The 19,867-nt window shown below is 42.6% G+C and overlaps 1 protein-coding gene across 4 annotated transcripts in view; it reads right to left on the reverse strand.

The window, feature by feature from the left end:
* Positions 1-19,867, reverse strand: part of APP (amyloid beta precursor protein) — a 356,861-nt gene that overhangs the window by 66,828 nt on the left and 270,166 nt on the right. The gene's annotated exons all lie outside the window — the stretch shown is intronic.

The raw sequence follows: 19,867 nt of genomic DNA on the forward strand, positions 1-19,867 counted from the left end.
GGGTTCGAGCTGACTTGTCCCAGGCCTTTAGTGGAACTGTGCATATGGCACTGCGCTGAAGGATGACACCATTTTGCCCAGTAACCTCATGCACAGCCGAATAGAAGGTGTTAGTTCTTTTTTCACCTTCTGTACAAGTTCCACTATGGAGGCAACCTTTAAGGGAGGAAGAAACACCTTTTCTTGGGCGGTGTCCAAGACCAGACCCAGATATAACAAGGCTTGGGTTGGACAAAGAGCTGACTTGTCCATTTTTAGCATCCAACCTAGGCGTTGTAAAACCCGTACTGTTCTTGACACGTTTTGAACCAGTATGGGGCGAGAGCATTCCCTTAGAAGAAGATCGTCCAGATATCCTACTACAGAGACTTTCTGAGACCTTAGGGAAGCCAACACCGGGGCCAGAATCTTTGTGAAAACCCTGGGGGCCGTGGCCAGACCGAAAGGTAGTGCCACAAATTGGAAATGACTGCCCTCTACAGTGAAGCATAAGAACCTTTGATGTGGACCGAAGATCGGCACATGCAGGTACACGTCCTTGATATCTATGGACGCTAAATAGTCTCCCTTTCTCAGGGATTTTATTATTGAACGAACCGACTCCATGCGGAAGGATCGGACGTCTACAAAGAAGTTGAGAGCCTTGAGGTCCAAAATGGGCCTTACTTCCCCATTTGGTTTCGGCACGGTAAATAGGTTTGAGTAAAACCCCTTGAATCTTTCCTCGTGCGGAACCTTTACAATTACCCCCTGCATCAGTAGATGGTGTAAAGCTAGGAATAGGCATCTTCCGATTTGGGGGGATCTCCCGGAACTCCATTCTGTAACCGTATTTTACAGTGGAAATGACCCATTTGTCTTGAACCAGTTCTTCCCAGGCCTCCCCAAACAGCCGAAGCCTGCCCCCCACCCGTGAGAGCGGGGGCGCCCCTTCACAAGGTAGACTTGGAGTTGGGCTTGGGTGTCTTTTGGGTCCAGGGTTTCTTCTGACCCTGGGGTCTTTTAAACCCAGACGGCTGAGGCCGTCGATACCGCTTAGAGGAAAAAGCACCAGGTCCTGGAGCATTAGGAATTTTATAAGGGTTGCTTCCCTTTCTTTTTAATAGGGAGCAGGGCACTCTTTCCTCCAGAGATCTTTTGGATATACTTATCCAGATCCTCGCCAAACAAGCGCTCTCCATGGAATGGAAAAGCTGCGAGTAGCCTTTTACATGGCGTCTCAGCAGACCAGTTCTTTAGCCACAAGACTCTGCGCATATGAATCAACAGTAACGCAAAACGAGACATCTGTTGGATTGAGTCTTTCAATGTGTCTACTGCAAAACATAAGGCACGAGGAATCTCCGATAACTCCTCGGCAGATTCCTCCTGGCAAGGTATGTTCTTTACCAACCTTTAAAAGCGATCCTTTAGGGTTTGGCAAATCCCAATAGCTGCAACTGCTGGCTGAACTGCTGCACCAGCCACCGAAAAGGAGGCCTTTAATAAGGACTCTAGCTTTTTATCAGCCGGATCCTTGAATACCTTGGCTTTATCCACTGGACAGGTTAAACTTTTGTTTACAGAAGATATGAACTTCTCCTCCATAGGATATAAGATAGAAAACCTTTTTGGAGGCAAGTACATCCTGTCAGGGTGCTCCCAGTCCGCGTAAACCACCTGCTCCAGTAATGGATGCAAAGGGAACGCTTGGGAAATTTGCTGAGGTCGCAAAAATCCCAAAGTAGAACAGGAGAGTGCAGACTCCTGAACCGGGGGTAACTTAAATACCATCTCAATTAGAGATTGGATAAACAATTTTTGGGAATGGGAGGCTGAAATTGGCTCTTCGGAGCCAGAGTCCTCAGCTGAGGATCCTTCAGCCTCTCCTTCCTCTCGGTCCTTCATGACCACCTCTTCCAAATCCTCTCCCCATTCTGGTTCCAGATCACCTGGACTCATCTGGCTATAAGAGTCCTGGTGCTCTAGTGACTCTCCACTTGGCCCAGGCTCAGGGGAGGGAGATCTATTCCCCTGTGTTACAGAGGCAATCATGCCAGCTATTTTGCCCTCAAGGCCTGCTAAGGCAGATGCCAAATCCTCCTTTGTAACATAAGCCGAGGCAGGTATATTGGTAGTGGCCACTATGCCTGACAAATGCAATGGCTCAGCCAGGCCAGATGCCGCAGGTCTTTCAGGAGAAACTGAGGCTGCATCAGCATGGGGTTGGTCTCCTGTTTTTAAAGGAGGTACTCTTACCCCTGTGCTTGCCTTGTTCCCTATACCTCGTTTTCTGGAAGACATTGCTTACACACGAGGTAGAAAAGGAGTACTCCACACAAACTATAACCAGCCTTTAACCTGTCACCACTGTGTCCAAGACCACCAGACTCACGTGCCCAACTATCGCTCTGTGTTGTCCATGCGCACGCCAGGAGCTCCATGCCTATAAAGCATTAGCTTGAGAGTGAGCGCGCGCATCAGCGACTGGCGGTACGCCCACCGCATGCGCTGTCCTGACGCATGTGGCGCATCTGCGACGCGCACAGCAGCGGCGCACGCACACCAGGGGCACACACACACGCTGGCGGCGCGCGCGATTGCGCGCACGCCAGTATTCAAAAAATGCGCGCCAAACCGCCCCTCTGTAATCCCAGACACAGGCTCAAGGCTACCAGCAGTTTCAAAGGGAAATACATACATACATATATACATATATATACATATATACACATATACACACACATATATATATATATATATATATATATATATATATAAAAATCCCAAAGGGAGTACTCACCATCCCAAGCAGCAGGGCCCGTCTTACCAGGCCCAATCTTCCCCCATCACGGCGGGTAGCGCCTCTAAGGACCTTCAGGGACCGGGTCCCCCATATATTGGGGTCCACACCCCTGGACCTGTAAAGCACCCTTTCTGGTTTACCTTGGGCAAGATTGACCAGGAATACCAACTTAACAAGGGTCCAGCGCCTATATAGGACACATTACAAGCAATACCTCGTTCTTGAACCGAGGTTCGGGTACCATCCACTTTAGTTTTGTTAAGCCATCCGAATGGATCCGATTATAACGTCCTCAGTGGGTCATTTTTTGAAGAAATTTGAAGAGCTTCAACAGCCATGACCATCACCTTCAAGACACTGGCGAAAAAACTGAGGTACTTCCGGTATAGGAGGGGTTATATGGGAGGAACCGTCTTACTATTGGTTGCCAGTGTCCAATCACCTAAAGGTAAGCGTATAACCCACATAGTCATTATTATGGTGCTCTGTGTCCCGTGATGTACGATAAAGAAAGATTCTTTCCCACCTTTCAGGGTTGGGAGGTACCGTATGCTGAAAGCTCCCCTGGCTTTAAGACTAAACTCCACACCCACAGCTAACCCCCGATCACCCATCAACTCCTTCTAGCATGTGCCCCCCTCCCCCCAGCCGCTAACATGCTCTCATCTGATGAGGAGCTGTAGGCAGGAGAAGCCAGGTAATAGCCTCTGTGCTGCTCAATTTCCAGCACATTATATATACACACTGTACATTGCTATGCTATCAAAATTTTAGTATTCTCATCTGTACTCTGTTTACATAGCAAGTAAAGCACAGCACACAATATTCTCCACATCGGGAAGAAATAATTGGTATTGCAGCAGTTTTCTGGAACATTGCAGGTCACCAGAAAGTTACAGCGAAACCCTTCTGGGTTCCTGATCATTAAGTTGGAAAATTTTCTCTTGCCAGAACAGAATATTTGCTATTGCAATTTATCTGCCTTTGAGGTTTATGCCATTTCCAAAACTATGAAACTACTGCCTTCTGCCAGCAGCAAACCGGCCTAAAAATATTATTCATACTACAGCATCCTTGGAGTTAAAGAACTCCATTAAGTCCAAAATGTATTAGGGAAAGTGCTAAGCTTATTTTAAAGGGAAATAATAAAGGAGCTGGGTCAATTACATTTTTAATACTTTTATGTTTATATATTTTAATCAATGACAAAGCATCCTCAAAGTATTATGGGTCCGCTAAAAACAAAGTTTGCCCTAAAGCCCCCTTTCTGTCCGATGAAAACCTCCTACTGAGCCTTCTGATAAAGAATGAGTCACTGCTTTGACACACCATAGGAGTTCTGAAAACAGACTTCTTTTGGAATTTCAGAGTTCCAGAAACTCCTATAGCATTTAAAGGTCTCTCTGCAAGTGCCAAATACTACTGTTCAAATTCAGAATACTTTATTAATCTCAAAGGGAAATTATTAATTAATTATTAATTTAATGGTGTAGGCATTTTCCCATTACCTTTCCTAGAAAACTCATAAACCAGAGAATGCTAGAGACACAAGTGCCATGAGACTGTTAAGCCTAGTACACATGGGCCGAACGTCAGCTGGTGCAATAAAAACCAGCCGACATTTGGCCCATGTGTATGGCAGCTAGTTCGACAGCAGCTGGCTGTTCGGCTTGGTTCTGTCGGACATGCATGCTGGAAAACCAGCGGCCGACCGGCTCCTGATCAGCGCTCTCAGCCACAGGCTGAGTGGGGGGAAATGAATAAGGATGTGTACTAGACTTTAAGCTGGCCATAACATTGATCAAAATTAGGCCGGTTCAGAAGGGACCGGCAGAATTTCGATCCATATATGGGCAAGCTAGTTTTACACAAGTCGATCTATTGACTTGTGTACAACCAGCCTGTTGGGTTTTTCTTGAACGATCAGTGCCAACAGAGCTCAGTGGGAAGGATTCCCCTATCTGCATCAAATGTGTGTATGGGGGAATTAGCCCCTTTTTTTGTTATTCAACCTGCAGGTTGAACAAAAAAAAAAAAATCATGTATGGCCTGCTTTAGGGGTTGAAGTAAACCTGTACAATGAGAGAAACACAGGTGTGTTCTTTGCTGGCCACCAACTTGGATGCTTTCATATTTTTTATATAAAGTACTTTTATATAAGTACTTGTATGCCTAAATGAAATGTTAAAGGGAAACTGTAATATGGGTATTTTTAAACCTATTATATACCTTTTTATAATTCATATATATATAAAAAAATTATTTTAAGTATAAACCTTTATTAAGGGGGCACCTATGGCACAGGACTTATCCGTATGGATTATTTTTAAAGGATAAGTTAACCTTTTGTAACATGTTACATGTTATACCCATATTCAGGCTGTAACATGTTACATATGCACCAGTACCCGCACTCCACCAAGTCCCTGTTTTGAAAGCTAGCGGGGGAACTTCTCCCCCCACTGGCTGTCAAAAACGAAAAAAAACCACAGCCATGCAGGAATGGGAAAACTACAAGTCCCGAAATCCTTTGCGGCTGGCGGCTTGTAGTCCTCAATGAACTACCAGAGCGCTGCTGATCGCTCTAGGTAGTTCACTGAGCTTCTGGACAGTGTGTAACTGCCTGCCTGTATCGTAGGTACAGGCAGACAGCTACACAGACAATCTGCAGGACTGTGGCATTACACCCATGATTTGTAGATTATGGGTGAAATGCTTTACAGGTTCCTAACAAAAAAATAATAAATGCTTATTTTTAACCTGCAAAAAAAATGTGCATTTATTATTTTTTGGTAAAAGTGAACTTATCCTTTGGAACAGCATAAAAGAAGCCTTTTGTGTTTCTTGAAACAGATGGAGCCAGATTGGGGAAGAGGTCACTTCTTTGCAAAGACAACCTTGAAAAAGATGTGAAAAAGGGACCAGCATTCCAACTGCTGGCTTGAAATAAAAATATGAACTACTTAAATGCAATATTTAAAATTCAGCTTAATAAAAAAAGAAAGCATTTCTAAAAATGGTCCCCGACTATCAGAAAGAAAAATATCTGTGCAAAAACTACTAAGTATTACCTTTAGAGAGTGATGGGCCAATATTAAAGTGATTTTACAGTCTCTTTTTTTCTATAAAAAACAAACATTTTATACTTACCTGCTCTTGCTTCAGTGGATTTGCACAGAGCAGCCCAGATCCTCCTCTTCTCAGGTCCCTCTTCTATGCTCCTGGCCCCTCCCTCCTTTTAAGTGCCCCCATAGCAAGAAGCTTGCTATGGGGGCACCCGAGCTTCCGCTCAGTGTGTCAATTCAGACATGGAGTGGTGGTTTAGTCCCGCCCCCTCCCCTCTCTCCCCAGATTGGCAAACTGACTTTGATTGACAAGAGCCAATGGCGCCACTGCTGTGTTTCAGCCAATTAGGAGGGAGAGTGCTGGGCGGCCAAGACACTCGTGGACATCTCTGGACAGAGATGGGGCTCAGGTAAGTTTTAGAGGGGCTGCTGCACACAAAAGGCTTTTTATCTTAATGCATAGAGTGCATTAAGATAAAAAACTTTCTGACTTTACAACCCCTTTAATTAGGAAGGGAAGACCATGAGGGACAAGGGATGGAGGTACAACTGCTAGGAAAGCTGTTTAGAAAGTATGTACTGTTATCTGAATGCACCTCCTGAACTGGTTTATAGCATGCCTAATGGTAATGGTAACCAATGACAGAGAAATGATAACCTTCATCAAATAATCGGAATACATGATCTAACAGCTAAGAAGAAAATTCGGATTGGCTATATGTGGTGCTATCATTTCTCTTTGCATAGAAGTTTGACAAACAGCAGGAAGCCTGCACTGTGACAGCACAACGGTGGAAAGAAAACACATATTTTGTTTCTTGAAGTTCCCCTCTGGAAGACATGCCTACAGTCTTGCAATGTACTCATGTCTGATTTTCAAACAAACACACCCACGCTACCAGAGTACAGTATTGTAAAAACAATAAGTAGTTACGGGTCTAGATTCCAAATCTGTCATGACTGCCAGACTAGTTAAGAGATTTTTACAACAGCGCTCTACATCCAAGCTAACCTATATTTATCACTGACTGATTTAAGAAAGAAAAAAAAAAAAAACATTGTAAAATAACAATGTGCTGCTCTTTTGTAAAGCGCATCATGTCAGCATATAGAAGAAAATGCACCTTATTTAGAGAGACACGGTATCATTAGCTTTCGGTAAATTGAACAGCTAAAATCCCAAAGAGTAGACAACAGGAGAAGACGACAGGTGTCATTAGAACAAGTGGTAGCAAAGTTCTAATTACAGATCACCATCACAACCAGGTTACGGCTTTATTCTCCAACCACCGATCCAATGTGATGGTGTATGATAATTATAAGCATTACTATTACCACCTGGATATTTATGGTTTATTTCACTGTGACAAAGGAAATATTTAATGAAATGTACAGTCTTTTCATTTAAAAAAAAAAAAATAAACTAGTAAAAGGGATGTAATACAGGCATATACTGTATTTGAGCAAAATAAAACCCGCCAACCATAGAGCAAAGGTTTTTTTTTTAAAGGGTCATGTGACATGTGTCCTTTGCTTGCATTTTCTCCTCTAGTGGAGTCAGTAATCAAACGCTGCAGTCCAGGCACATTGTTGACTAATTATGCCCCTGCTGTCTCTTAGGGGTCTTCATAATACAGCCCACAGGCCAAATGCGTCCCTTTGCAAGATTTCATCAGTCCCTTTGAGGGGAACTTTCATGTAAGATGGACTCTGATCGAAGGGGGCTCCAATGTAAGGGGGACTTTGATGGGGACTAAAGGGGCTCAAGTTTTTATTGTTCTAAATAATATCATGCCAATTACAAAAAAAAAACTAAAAGTAGAACGTATTTATTCATTTAAATTTGATTTGTTAATTTATAAAACAGATTTTTGCCTGCGCATACATGTTAAATATATGATGCGGCTTTCTTACGGAAAAGTGTGGAGACCCCTGTTCTACAGCATAAGAAGAACTCACTGCTGGACAGTGAATTGGAAGTAATGACATCACCCAGGCAGCAAAGTGGGCATCCAGGAGACACGCACACTGCAGTATATAAGAGAGAAGACTTCTGACTCAGCATGTTATGTGACCACAGATTTTGTAAAAGGGGCATTTATATTATATTTAATATTGCTGCAGTGATTAACAAAACTGAATAAATGTTGGTGGGGGGGTGCCAGGAATATAGCTTTACAATTTCTCTCCCCATTGGAGAGATTTTCCCTCACTTCCTGTCTGTGAAGTGTATACAAGAATTGAGGGGTACAGTCATCACTGGGACAAGAAATGAGGAGTAATCTTCTGAATGGGAACCAAGATAGCAATAAACACTAACAGAAGCCTATAACTAAAAGGCAACATTTTTTTTTTTTTTTTAGTTTTGGATAAGAGTGGAAATGGGTTAGAACACCTGTCAGTTTTTATTGCTGTATGTGTCCCCTTAGTGAGATCCACCCTCTCTATTTGTCCTGTTTACTATTATCATTGAAAGTAAAAGAAAATCCCAAATTTTGGGTTGTCCCCAGAAAAGTAATAGAGGGGAAATCTTCCAATGAGGATACTAATTCTGGTGACCTTGGGGGCCCCAAGAAATCCCCTTAATTTTGCAGGGATTTCCTCTCACTTCCTGTTTTGACGATGGGACAGGAAGTGAAGGTAAAACTCCCCAATGTGACACAGATGGCAAAAACCTTACAGGGATTATAACCCTCCATTACTCTATTCCAAAAGGAAATAAAAAGGTTTTGCCTACAGTTCTAATTAAACCCTTACTTGTTCTGTCCAGAAATGGCCTACAGGCTACAGCACAAAAAAACCCACCAGCCATGCCGAGCATCGCTGAGGTCTAAGGGCAACCAATTTGCATACAAACTCCCTACTGTTGGGATTCTGACACTTCATTCTGGGCAGAAAAGAAAAGAAAGAGCTGGGCTCAGCCTTAGCATAGAGTCATGTTCTTAGAAGGAGGGTATCCCTGTTTGCTCCCCTTCTTATAATGCCAAACTACTGGGACAGACATACGGCATAGATTATAGTACAAGGGCAAAATTTTCCCTGTTAGACTCAATTTTGGTAATTGCAATTTGTATCATATAAGTTTTATCGGATGGGATCACCTGAATATTATGTAGTTGGCTATGATATTGATCAATTTCATTTTCAACCACAAAAATGGTAGAATACCACCATTCCTTATTAAATTATGGCCTTGTGTAATGACTATAGACATAAATTTTAATAAGGTTATATGGTAATTCTCCAGTCTTGACACTCACATCATTTATCAATTCTGTACTACTTCCTTGACGCTCATATGGTTGTATCACATATTTTGCCTGATTTCAGAAAGCAGTAGTGAAAGGTTAAACTCATGCATTGCTAAGTACAGCGATACAGAGCTTAATGACAGACATTTACCCTCTATTACTATGAAATGAAGGTCTGCAGAAGTGATCATTACCAGGCAGGTTAACATAGAGTTTCTCTCCTCGTTCAGCACTGACGAAATTATGCCAAAGTACAGTCAGCAGCACAAAAACTATATACACGTGAAAAATTAAGTACACCCCATGGAAACTGTTGACATTTTCAACATCTGAACAGGCAAACATCTAATCTTTATTTAGTCCCTGCAAATAAAGGTGATACGCTAAAATAAGAACACAAGAAGAGTTTGCCTTTTCATTTTTCAGTGCAAATATCAATAGAAATAACAATGTTCTGTGGAAAAAGGAAGCAAAGCTTTGGCATTAAAAGCTGGTATTGCCCTCTTGTATACCCGCCCTCCAGTCTATGACATTGACTCTGAAATTTTTCAACACTTCTCATGTAAAAGTCCTTCAGTTGCTAGTTGCATGAATGGCCCCTTTTCAAAAGCCCTGTATGAAATTTCAAATCAGGGCTTTGACTACAGCAGTCAATAACCCTGTATTTCTTATTTTTTAGCCATTTTTGGTGCTCTGCTTCAGACCAATATTGTGTCGATAGACTTCAACTTCTGAATATGAGGTCTCGTATTCTCATCAACCACACTTTGATATATCGCAGAATGTATAGTTGACTAGATGACTATGAGCTACCAAGCCCTGAAGCAGCACAGCAACCCCAAACCACAACATTTCCACCACCATTTATCACAGTTTTCTAAGCTTCTTCTCCTAGAATACGATTTTTGGTTTGCAGCTAATATGTCTACTGTTACTGTGACCACATAAAACTATGTGTGTCTTTGCCTATATGTTCAATGGCAAACTGTAATCTTGCTCTTTTTGTACAGCAAAGGCTTTTAACACACCTCCCATGCAAATTGAATTGGTACAATCTATTTCAGTGTGTTGATGGATGCACTTTTACCCAGACTGTTACAAGAGCTACCTAAACAATTTTAGGTTTTCTAGAGCAGTCAACATTTGAGTTAAATTTGCTGGTCAGACTATAGAACTACTGCAATTCACTGCTTACTAAATAATTAGACCTCATATATTTGCACTTTTCTCAGCTCTGTCTTGGGATAGGCCAGCCAATCCTAGATTCACAGAAGTCCTGAAGGTACTCACTCCAATCTTAGGATATGTCTCCTCTTACGCAGCAGAATTACAAACCCTACAGCCCGCTCCTTTTACTGTGTGGCTTTTCCAGTGTCACAAAGTCTCTAGCTGAAATCCTTAATTAAAATTTTTGCCTGATAGGCATCCACAACTTTCTTTAGGAGGGCCTTAGAGAGCTCTATTGATCTTGGTATGATGACACCAGACACATCAACATATCAAAGAGAACACCAGATCTTTGATGTCCAAGGTTCTACCTGCATACTTCCTAAGGAGGTTTTAATCATTACTACCTAATCTGGAACACTGGATTCTATCTTCATGGATTTGAAGTGGTGCTAGATATAGGGATGTACCGTATTTATCGGCGTATAACACGCGCCGGCGTATAACGCGCACCCCAAGTTTAAAGAGGGAGTCCCGTGAAAAAAAAAAAATTTTAAAGTCAGCAGCTACAAATACTGCAGCTGCTGACTTTTAAAATAAGGACACTTACCTGTCCCAGGGTCCAGCGATGTCGGCACCCGAGACCGAATCGTCCCTCGGTCCTCGGGTGCTGCCGCCGCTATTCTCTGTAAGGGAAGCGGGAAGTGAAGCGCTGCGGCTTCACTTCCCGGTTCCCTACTGCGCATGCGCGAGTCACGCTGTCTCTGGGACCCGTGTGTGTCCCAGCAGACAGCGCGGTGGGGACGGAAGGGGGCGTAGACTCTGTGGGAGTCTATACCGGAAGTGGGTGCAAATACCTGTCTTAGTATCTGCATCCCCCTCCCCCCTGAAAGGTGCCAAATGTGACACCGGAGGGGGGGGGGGGTTTCAACAAGCGGAGGTTCAATTTTTGTGTGAACCTCCGCTTTAAGAGGGAAGTTTAAGGAAAAAAACTTTTAGGAGGGAAGTTTAAGGAAAAAAACTTTTAGGAGGGAAGTTTAAGGAAAAAAAACTTACATTTGAAGTGTGTATCTGCAGTCTTGCCCAGTGTCCATCTGCAGCCTTTCCCAGTGTCCAGCCTTGCCCAGTGTCCATCTGCAGCCTTGCTCAGTGTCCATCTGCAGCCTTGCCCAGTGTCCATCTGCAGCCTTGCCCAGTGTCCATCTACAGCCTTGCCCAGTGTCCATCTGCAGCCTTGCCCAGTGTCCATCTGCAGCCTTGCCCAGTATCCAGCCTTGCCCAGTGTCCATCTGCAGCCTTGCCCAGTGTCCAGCCTTGCCCAGTGTTCATCTGCAGCCTTGCCCAGTGTCCATCTGCAGCCTTGCCCAGTGTCCAGCCTTGCTCAGTGTCCATCTGCAGCCTTGCCCAGTGTCCATCTACAGCCTTGCCCAGTGTCCATCTACAGCCTTGCCCAGTGTCCATCTGCAGCCTTGCCCAGTATCCAGCCTTGCAGTATCCAGCCTTGCCCAGTGTCCATCTGCAGCCTTGCCCAGTGTCCAGCCTTGCCCAGTGTTCATCTGCAGCCTTGCCCAGTGTTCATCTGCAGCCTTGCCCAGTGTCCAGCCTTGCCCAGTGTTCATCCGCAGCCTTGCCCAAAATTGCAGCATTAACATTTAATGACTACGCCGCTGAGATTCTTTAAATTATTGCGCCGCTCGTCTCACAGTCCCGCCCATTGGCCTGGCTCCTATGATGGACACATCACCGGTCCAATGGTGGAGCTAGGAGGCGGGACTGTGAGCGGAGCCTAGCCAAGCCGAGTACACAGTACACTCGGCTCGGTTTTTTTCAGCGATGCTCGCTCCTCTCCCACTCAGACAGCAGGGAGGCGGGACAGCGTCACTATGAGTGCAGCCGAGAAGAGCCAAGCCAAGTACACTCAGCTCGGTCTTTTTCGGCGACGCTCGCTCCTCTCCTACTCAGACAGCAGGGAGGCGGGACGGCGTCACTACGAGCGCAACCGAGAAGAGCCGAGCCGAGTGTACTGTGTACTCGGCTCGGCTCTTCTCGGTCTTTTTCGTCGGCGGCGGCTTTTCCCCTCACAAACAGCGGGGATTGGCGTATAACACGCACCCACGATTTCCCCTGATTTTAAGGGGAAAAAAGTGCGTGTTATACGTCGATAAATACGGTACTTACTTTTTCATATGACAAACCTGTATTTTTTTTAAAATTTAGATTAAATGAATACACCATGTCAATTTGATGTGCCGTGTGTTCAAGTAGAATTATAAAACTATACTTCTACCACTCTATAAAATTCTGGTTCAGCCAGATCATGAGTATGCGGTTCAGTTCTGGTCACCAATGCTCAAGAACTGTGCTTGAACTAGAGAGAGCCCAGAGAAGGGCAACCAAGCTAATAAGGGGACTGGAGGACCTGAGTTATGAGGAATGACTACAAACACTACACTTCTCCCTGGAGAAGAGATGCTTAACTGGGGGTATAATTGCAATATACAAATCTTTCAATAGTGACTCACATTGGGAGGAAGCTATTTAACCTAAAGTATCCAAAGCAGACATGCAGTTACACAATGAAGTTGGACAAGAATCAGTTCAATCTTAAACTGTAAGGTGTTCTTTAATGTTATGGTGGTAGAGGATGAAGGTGGCATCGGCAGGGAGAGTAAATAAATTGAAAAAACTTTTAGATGTTTCTTAGCGATCACAATGTACAGGGATATGAAAAGGGAACAGGTGGAACTGCATGGATTGGTGTCTTTATTCAACCTTACCAACTATGATTCTATGACTTTCATCGTTGAGCATTATTTAAATGAATATCCGTTTGCCTGTTTAAATATGTTGAAAAAAGTCAAAATTTTAATTGGGTATATTTAATGTTTTATATGACTTTATATATATGTAAGAGAAATATTTTCTGCAGAAAATCATTTTATTATTATTATTTAGACTACCTTAAACTGACTTGTCACACACACAAGGTGGAAGTTGCCAATCTGGGGCTAACTCAATATTTTAGGTATCAATTTCACAGGAGTTGGTACATTATTGAGGCACTCGCCTCTTTTCTATAAAAGTCCTGGCAAGAAGTCTGAATCCCCATGATTTGTGACAAATTTTAAAAAGAAATTAAAATATGTTTGGGTAAATTTTTATGTTCATTTTTTTAGAAGCTTTTTAATGGTCACTTTAGTAAATTGTAAAAAAAAAAAAAAATAGTTCTATCTTTTTTTTCCCCAAATAAGCATTAAAGTGTTTCTAAACCCAGGGTACTGCATGCACTATATCTAGTCTCCCACATACACTGACTGAAATTGGACTGGTTCAGCAGGAAACAGCTGGATTTTAATCAGTGAGTGGCCATCCCCACTTGATATTGGATAACACTGGATATTTTGTTTAACCACTTAAAGTGTTACTAAACCCAGGACCCTGTATTTACTATATCTGGTCTCCCACAGTACATAGAACATGGAAATGCAATTATTTTAGTAAATATAAACTGCTAAACACCTTTTCTTATCAGCATTATATAGCAGTCTTGTGACTTCTATCAGTGCCTGGTTAAAGCTTATAGGAGGAGTTTTCATCCTCCTCTGACTGTCCTACGAGGCTGCAGGACCCCTGAGCCTCTGTCTGGAGAGTGCAGATTGGCCCTCTGCTGATCACACGCACCCTCCCAAGGAAAAAAAAAAAAAATCTCTCTAGCAATACACACCAAAATGTGCAGAGTGCCTCCAAGGCTCTGTACTATCAGGAGATGGATTGGGGCTGTAAAATAAGGGGAGGATCAGAGAAGACAGGATCAAACAGCCTACACAATGCACAGGATTAACCCCTTAGGTTCTACAGTGAGTATAACAAGTATGCTTTACTGCATATACAGACTGATTTTACTGTTGTGGGTTTAGTAACACTTTAAATAGAGGGTGTACTTGTGGCACAGGATTCACAAAGCACTATTGTTTTTAAAAAAGATGAAACTGCAGAAGCCGTTTGCCTTCAGTTTCTATCCCTCCGATTGAAAAAAAATCCCTAACAGATGTCTGGACACTGCAGGCAAAGAGGGTGAGGTAGGGGAGAAATGTCACTACTGTGACACATGTTATAGCTTGAGCTCTGTAAATAGGCATTTTTTGTCAAAGCAACCTGGAAAAAGTCCCTACCTCACCATCATGTTTTTCTAACTCCAGGTTAATCTTAAAATTTATGTCCAAGCATTATCCACACTTACCCCTAAACTTCCCCAGTAGTGCATGCACCAGCATTATTTTTTTCCTTCACCACCTTATTAAAGTAGTGAGAAACAGATTTATTACTCCTGGTGACATCCATCACCAGGAGCAAAAACACCTGTAAAATTATTTCAGCGGCTGCTGTTGAGAGCTCGATTCCTATTAATGTAGGCACACGCAAGAACAACATCTCCCAAGGGCCCAGTGTGTGGGTAGGCTCTTGGGAGTCAAGGCACAGTCATGTTTTGCTTGGAGAGAAATGAATGTATGCAAATGGAGTGGGGAGATACAGTGTGTGGAGCTCTGTAGGCCAGCAGGCAGAGCCGACAACGCTGTTCGTTAATTGTAATTGTAAATGTTTTCAATCCAAACAGGAATTAAGGATTACACTAATTCTGGTAGATCAACAGGTATTTTTCTTTACTTGCAGAGATTTTAAAGCCCAATGCCAGAAGAAATGTAAAAGCACTTTTGCAAATGAGATATATTAACTTGCAATGACCTTTAAATTGTTGCAGCAACCATTGAAAAATTCCTTACTCATTCCCATTCCTAGGACTAGCTCAACCCCGATTTCCTTTTCATAAGACTGGTGGCTGCAATTCCCCTTTCCATCTGCAGCCACTGTTAATGTAAATGCCCATCTAAAATATTCTTCTATGAGTGGCTATAGAATTGCATTGCTGATGCCTACAGTGGGAGTACCCAAGCTGCACAGACCCCCGGTCTGTCCTGCCCACCAATGATTGTAAGCAGTGCCGGGACAAGGTCATCTAGTGCCCAAGGCAAAGATGCCAAACTGTGCCCCCCAGTTCATGATGTGCAAGCTTAGGGGACCCTACGTGCAGCAGTCTCTCGCTTGTCAAAATCATTGTGGCTGTCACTACTCCTGTCAGCCTTGTAACAGAAGAAAGAAACCCCCATGCAGAGAGATAATCCGAACACCAGTTGTTGATCTTAAAAAATGTTCCTTTTTATTCATATTAAAAAACCACAGTGTACAAACGCAGATAAGATCAGTTGATGCATTATAGCCTATGAGGCCTTAGTCATAGGTTATGACTAAGGCCTCATAGACCGAAACGTGTCAAGTGATCTTATCTGCATTTGTACACTGTGGTTTTTGAATAAAAAGTAAAAAAAAAAATTTTAAGAGCAACAACTGATGTGCAGATCATCTCTCTGCATTATCTACTCAGCCAAACGACTAGATTGATCACCCAGGAGCTCTATCATCAGTATGTTATATGGGTAGTAGCACTGATTCTTCTGTTTGCAAAGGCACCCACATCACTGCAGCAAAATATTGTGGCCAGGGCAGCGGCCCTGATTGTAAGGGCTGATTGAGAGCAATGTGACTCCTGGTCCATCTTGTCCTTCCATGTTTGTCTGCATAAATTGGCTGGTTGTGAAAATGACTGAAGTTCTTTTTGTCTAGACATACAACGTGAAGACTTTTATATGAGAATTATAAAAGCTGAAGTTGATAAACCCTCTTTTAGAGAATGTGAGCTCCCTGTCATGCTAAAGCTCTGTCTTCATTGCTTTTTTAACTGCTAACCCTGATAAGTATAGAGAAAAGGAATGCTGACCCTTTTCCGATACTCACAGCATGATTGTTTTGGGTCTGTGACTCAAAAGTACCAAAAACTAGAGCAGCCAAGCAACTAGCATATTCTTGAGAAAGCCAACAATGCCAGCCACTATACTCTTAAAAGCATCACTTTAAGATTTAAATACCAGTTTGCAGGACAGTGTCAATGACCCTCATCATGCATGCTCCCCTGGCTCCAACCCAAGAAAGTGGCAAACATTATTATGGTAAAACCTGACTCAATTGTCAACCACATAGATATTCTCTTTTATATGTTTATTCTGGTCTTTCATATGTTTTTTTGTATTTTTCATGTTTTTCCTAAAATATTGTGCATCCTGCTTCCTCTGCACTCTAGGCGGCTGCCCTTTTCACCTCTTTGGTCTAAATACAATACAGGGTCTGAAGTTGGCTTGGGTCCTACAAGGGAAGTAGACAGTCATTTGAATGGACAATCTGACCCTGAAGAATGGCTATAATGTAATGTAAGAGGATTACCAATATACTGTATAGTGGCCCTGAGCCAGTGTGAAGAACCAACTAGATTTTTAATTTCAGAACAATAAAAGAAAACATTAAATTGGCCACTATGAGTGACAAAGATGGAGACAATTCCTGCTTAGAGTAGACTAAAACATGAGGCCTAACAAAAGTAAACAAATTAGATCATGGAAAAAAAATGAGAATAGTATTCTATTACTTAGAATAAGGATAGATAGGGATTAAAACCGTGAACATGAATAATTTTCTCATTTATGTCTACCAGTTTAAATTTATAAACGTATAAAAAGGACCATTATATAGTAAGAGTGTTGTTAACTATGCATGGCGTTATTTAATGACTCTCGCCTATCTATGAGTGTTTGGGACCTAAAGGAGTAATATAATTTAAAATATAACAAAAAGTGGAAACAATGTAAAAGTTCTTGACAGCAACCAGTAAAATACGACTTTCTTCTAATATGTTTTCCAATACTTGCACTGCCTATTTCCCAATGACTAAACCACCCTGCTCCATTCACATAAAATATGAAGCTAATTTCAGCATTTATCACCTTAATTAGCTTTACTAAGTGCATCTTCATAAATTTCAACACACAAATTCTTCCAGGGGAACACAGGAACAATAATTATCTTGCTGAAGACAAACTACCAAAAAGATGCCGCTTTCAAAGCGTCCCAAAGGCAGAGAGTGTTAGTGCCTTGTAGCGCACATCCAAACTGTTAGTCAACACACAGGAGGTAAATTTACAGAGACATGTGCAGGGAGCGGCAATGCAGAATGGGGTTTGGCTGACAAAAAAAAAGATAACACAAGGGCTTCCATTTTATTTTCCTCAACTCCCTACACTAGTGGTAAGGCAGGTTGAATTACCTTAAGTGTTTGTTACCCAAGCATTTCATATTCCTAATATGTACCTGATGTAACATGTACTTGTATGAAAAAGCCTCCTGTTCTCTTTGTTTTGCTTCCTTTGTGTGAAATCCCGGGTGTTCCTGCCAGTACCTCTGCTTTCCTATTAAAAACTGACCACACTAAGCAGGAGAGCACAGCATGGTCAGTTCTCTAGCTGTGCTGGGAGACTTGTCCTGACACGCCCCACCTGCACAGCCATTTACTGTGAAGCTCAGTGTACTGTGGTTTCTCTTCCCCCAGCTCTAATGCAGCTGAGAACAGAGGGAATGTGATCACTAATAAGGGGAAAAAAGGTATTTTTAACTTTTTTTTATATCCATTACAAATGTTTGCCTTTCATTTCTATTTTAAACTGAATGGGTTATTTTATGAGGTGATCGTTTATAATCACTTTAAATGTCATAAGTAAAAGATTTGCGTTCTTGGCTTCACCCAAAAATATAGAGAAAGTAATAGGGGTGAGATTCCTCTGTTTGGCTTTCTAATGGAAGACCAGGGTAAAAACTATAACAATTGTATCTAGTTCCTGGAGGCCGTCATTTATATTAAAGGATAAGTCCACCTTAACACTAAAATCTCTACATCCACAGTCATCCATAATCTAACACTAACTAACCTAGCTCTAGGAGAAATCAGTATACATACCTTTTTTGAAGCCAATCTGACCCGATCCCATGCTGAGCTGTCAGCTGCGACTTCGCTGTGGAGGTGGGTGCAGAGGACACAGCCAACAACGGAGGCCCCATAGTAAGTCTATAGGTGATGTCACTCCCCATTCATTTGATAGCCAATGTTGGCTGTGTCCTCTGCAGGGCTTCTGCAGCTGGAGACCGGACCAGCTTCAAAAAAGGTACGGATACCGAATTATTCTTTACAGGGTTAGATAGGTTAGTGTTAGATCGTTGATGTCTGTGGTTCTAGAGATTTTAGTGTTAGGGTGGACTTATCCTTTAAATACTAGTTGGGGACTCCACATCAATTGAAAAACCGAATCATCAATTATGGGTGAGGTGATCTTTCTAAAGAGAACCTCTACTTTGTCCATGCAGGGAAAAGCAATAGATTAATTTAAGTGCCACCTTTTCCTAACTGCACATGCCTTCCCTTTAAGTTGACCATACAAATTACAATCTAACTGTACACTCTCATTTAGATTTACCAACAAGTATGTAATGCAAGGGCTTGCATAATTCAATACAAATGAATTGGATAATTTAGTTAGGTGCTGGTATTTTTGTAATTCTAAAAATGATTGTACAGAGATTGTATGGTCAGATTTTAGAGGAGGTCCAGCCCCCTCCCCCACGGAAAAATTAAAAGTCAGCAGATACAAATACTGTAGCTGCTGCCTTTTAATATTAGTACACTTACCTGTCCTGGAATTCAGCGATGTTGGCACCCTAACTGATGTTTCCATCAGCTCTTGGGTGCTGCTGCCACCGCCATTGCCTGTAAAGGAAACCGGCAGTGAAGCCTTGTGGCTTCACTGTCGGTTCCCTACTGTGCATGCGAGAAGCGCACTGCACTTTGTGAAAGGTCTGGTGGTGGCAGCCAGGTCTCCCAGAAGTGTGGACGGGTACCTGTCACAAACAGGTACCTGTTCCCTTCTCCCCCCCAAAAGGTGCCAAACGTGGCACTGGAGAGGGGTGGGGAGCAGATAAGTGGAGCTTCCACTTTTGGGTGGACCTCCGCTTTAAGGTGTGGAAGAGCTTTAGTCCTGCAAGCTGCTGGCAACAAAGACAGGAAGCCTTTATAGGGCTGACGGTGCTGGGTGATTGAGCAGCCAAGAAGAGTGAGTCATATATAACCCATAGCCAGAAGTACCACAAAAGTTTATTTTCTCTAGACAACCAAATGGAGCAAAAGATGGACAGTAATTGTAGCAGCGGAGGGTGGGAGTTAAAGTAGAACTAAACGCAAAACTTTTTTTTTTTTCATTTTGGAATGAGTAAAGAAGTGTTCTAACCGCTGCCTTTTTTTGGCCCCCTGTGCCCCATTGGGAAATTTCCCTTCACTGCCTGTTCCTCAGCCAACATAGGAAGTAACAAAAAATCCCTGGTTGTCGCCAGGGTCTCCAGAACTATTGGAAGATTTGCCTTTTACTGTTCTGGTGAAAACCTAGAATTTGTGGTTCCTTTCATTTTCACTCATGGCGATAACAGTAAATAGGACAAAGAGAGGGTAAATCTCCCTAATGGGGACACAGACAGAAAACAGAAATCGGATAGTGGTTCCAAACCTTCTCCAAACGATCCAAAACTATAAAAAAAGTTTTGTCTTTAGTTATACTTTAAGTGAACCCATGACTTGGCTCCACATGGGCAAAAACTACATTTCTTAAGGGTTT

Source organism: Aquarana catesbeiana, linkage group LG02 (genome assembly GCF_042186555.1).
Source record: "Aquarana catesbeiana isolate 2022-GZ linkage group LG02, ASM4218655v1, whole genome shotgun sequence".
Taxonomy (NCBI): Eukaryota; Metazoa; Chordata; class Amphibia; order Anura; family Ranidae; genus Aquarana; species Aquarana catesbeiana.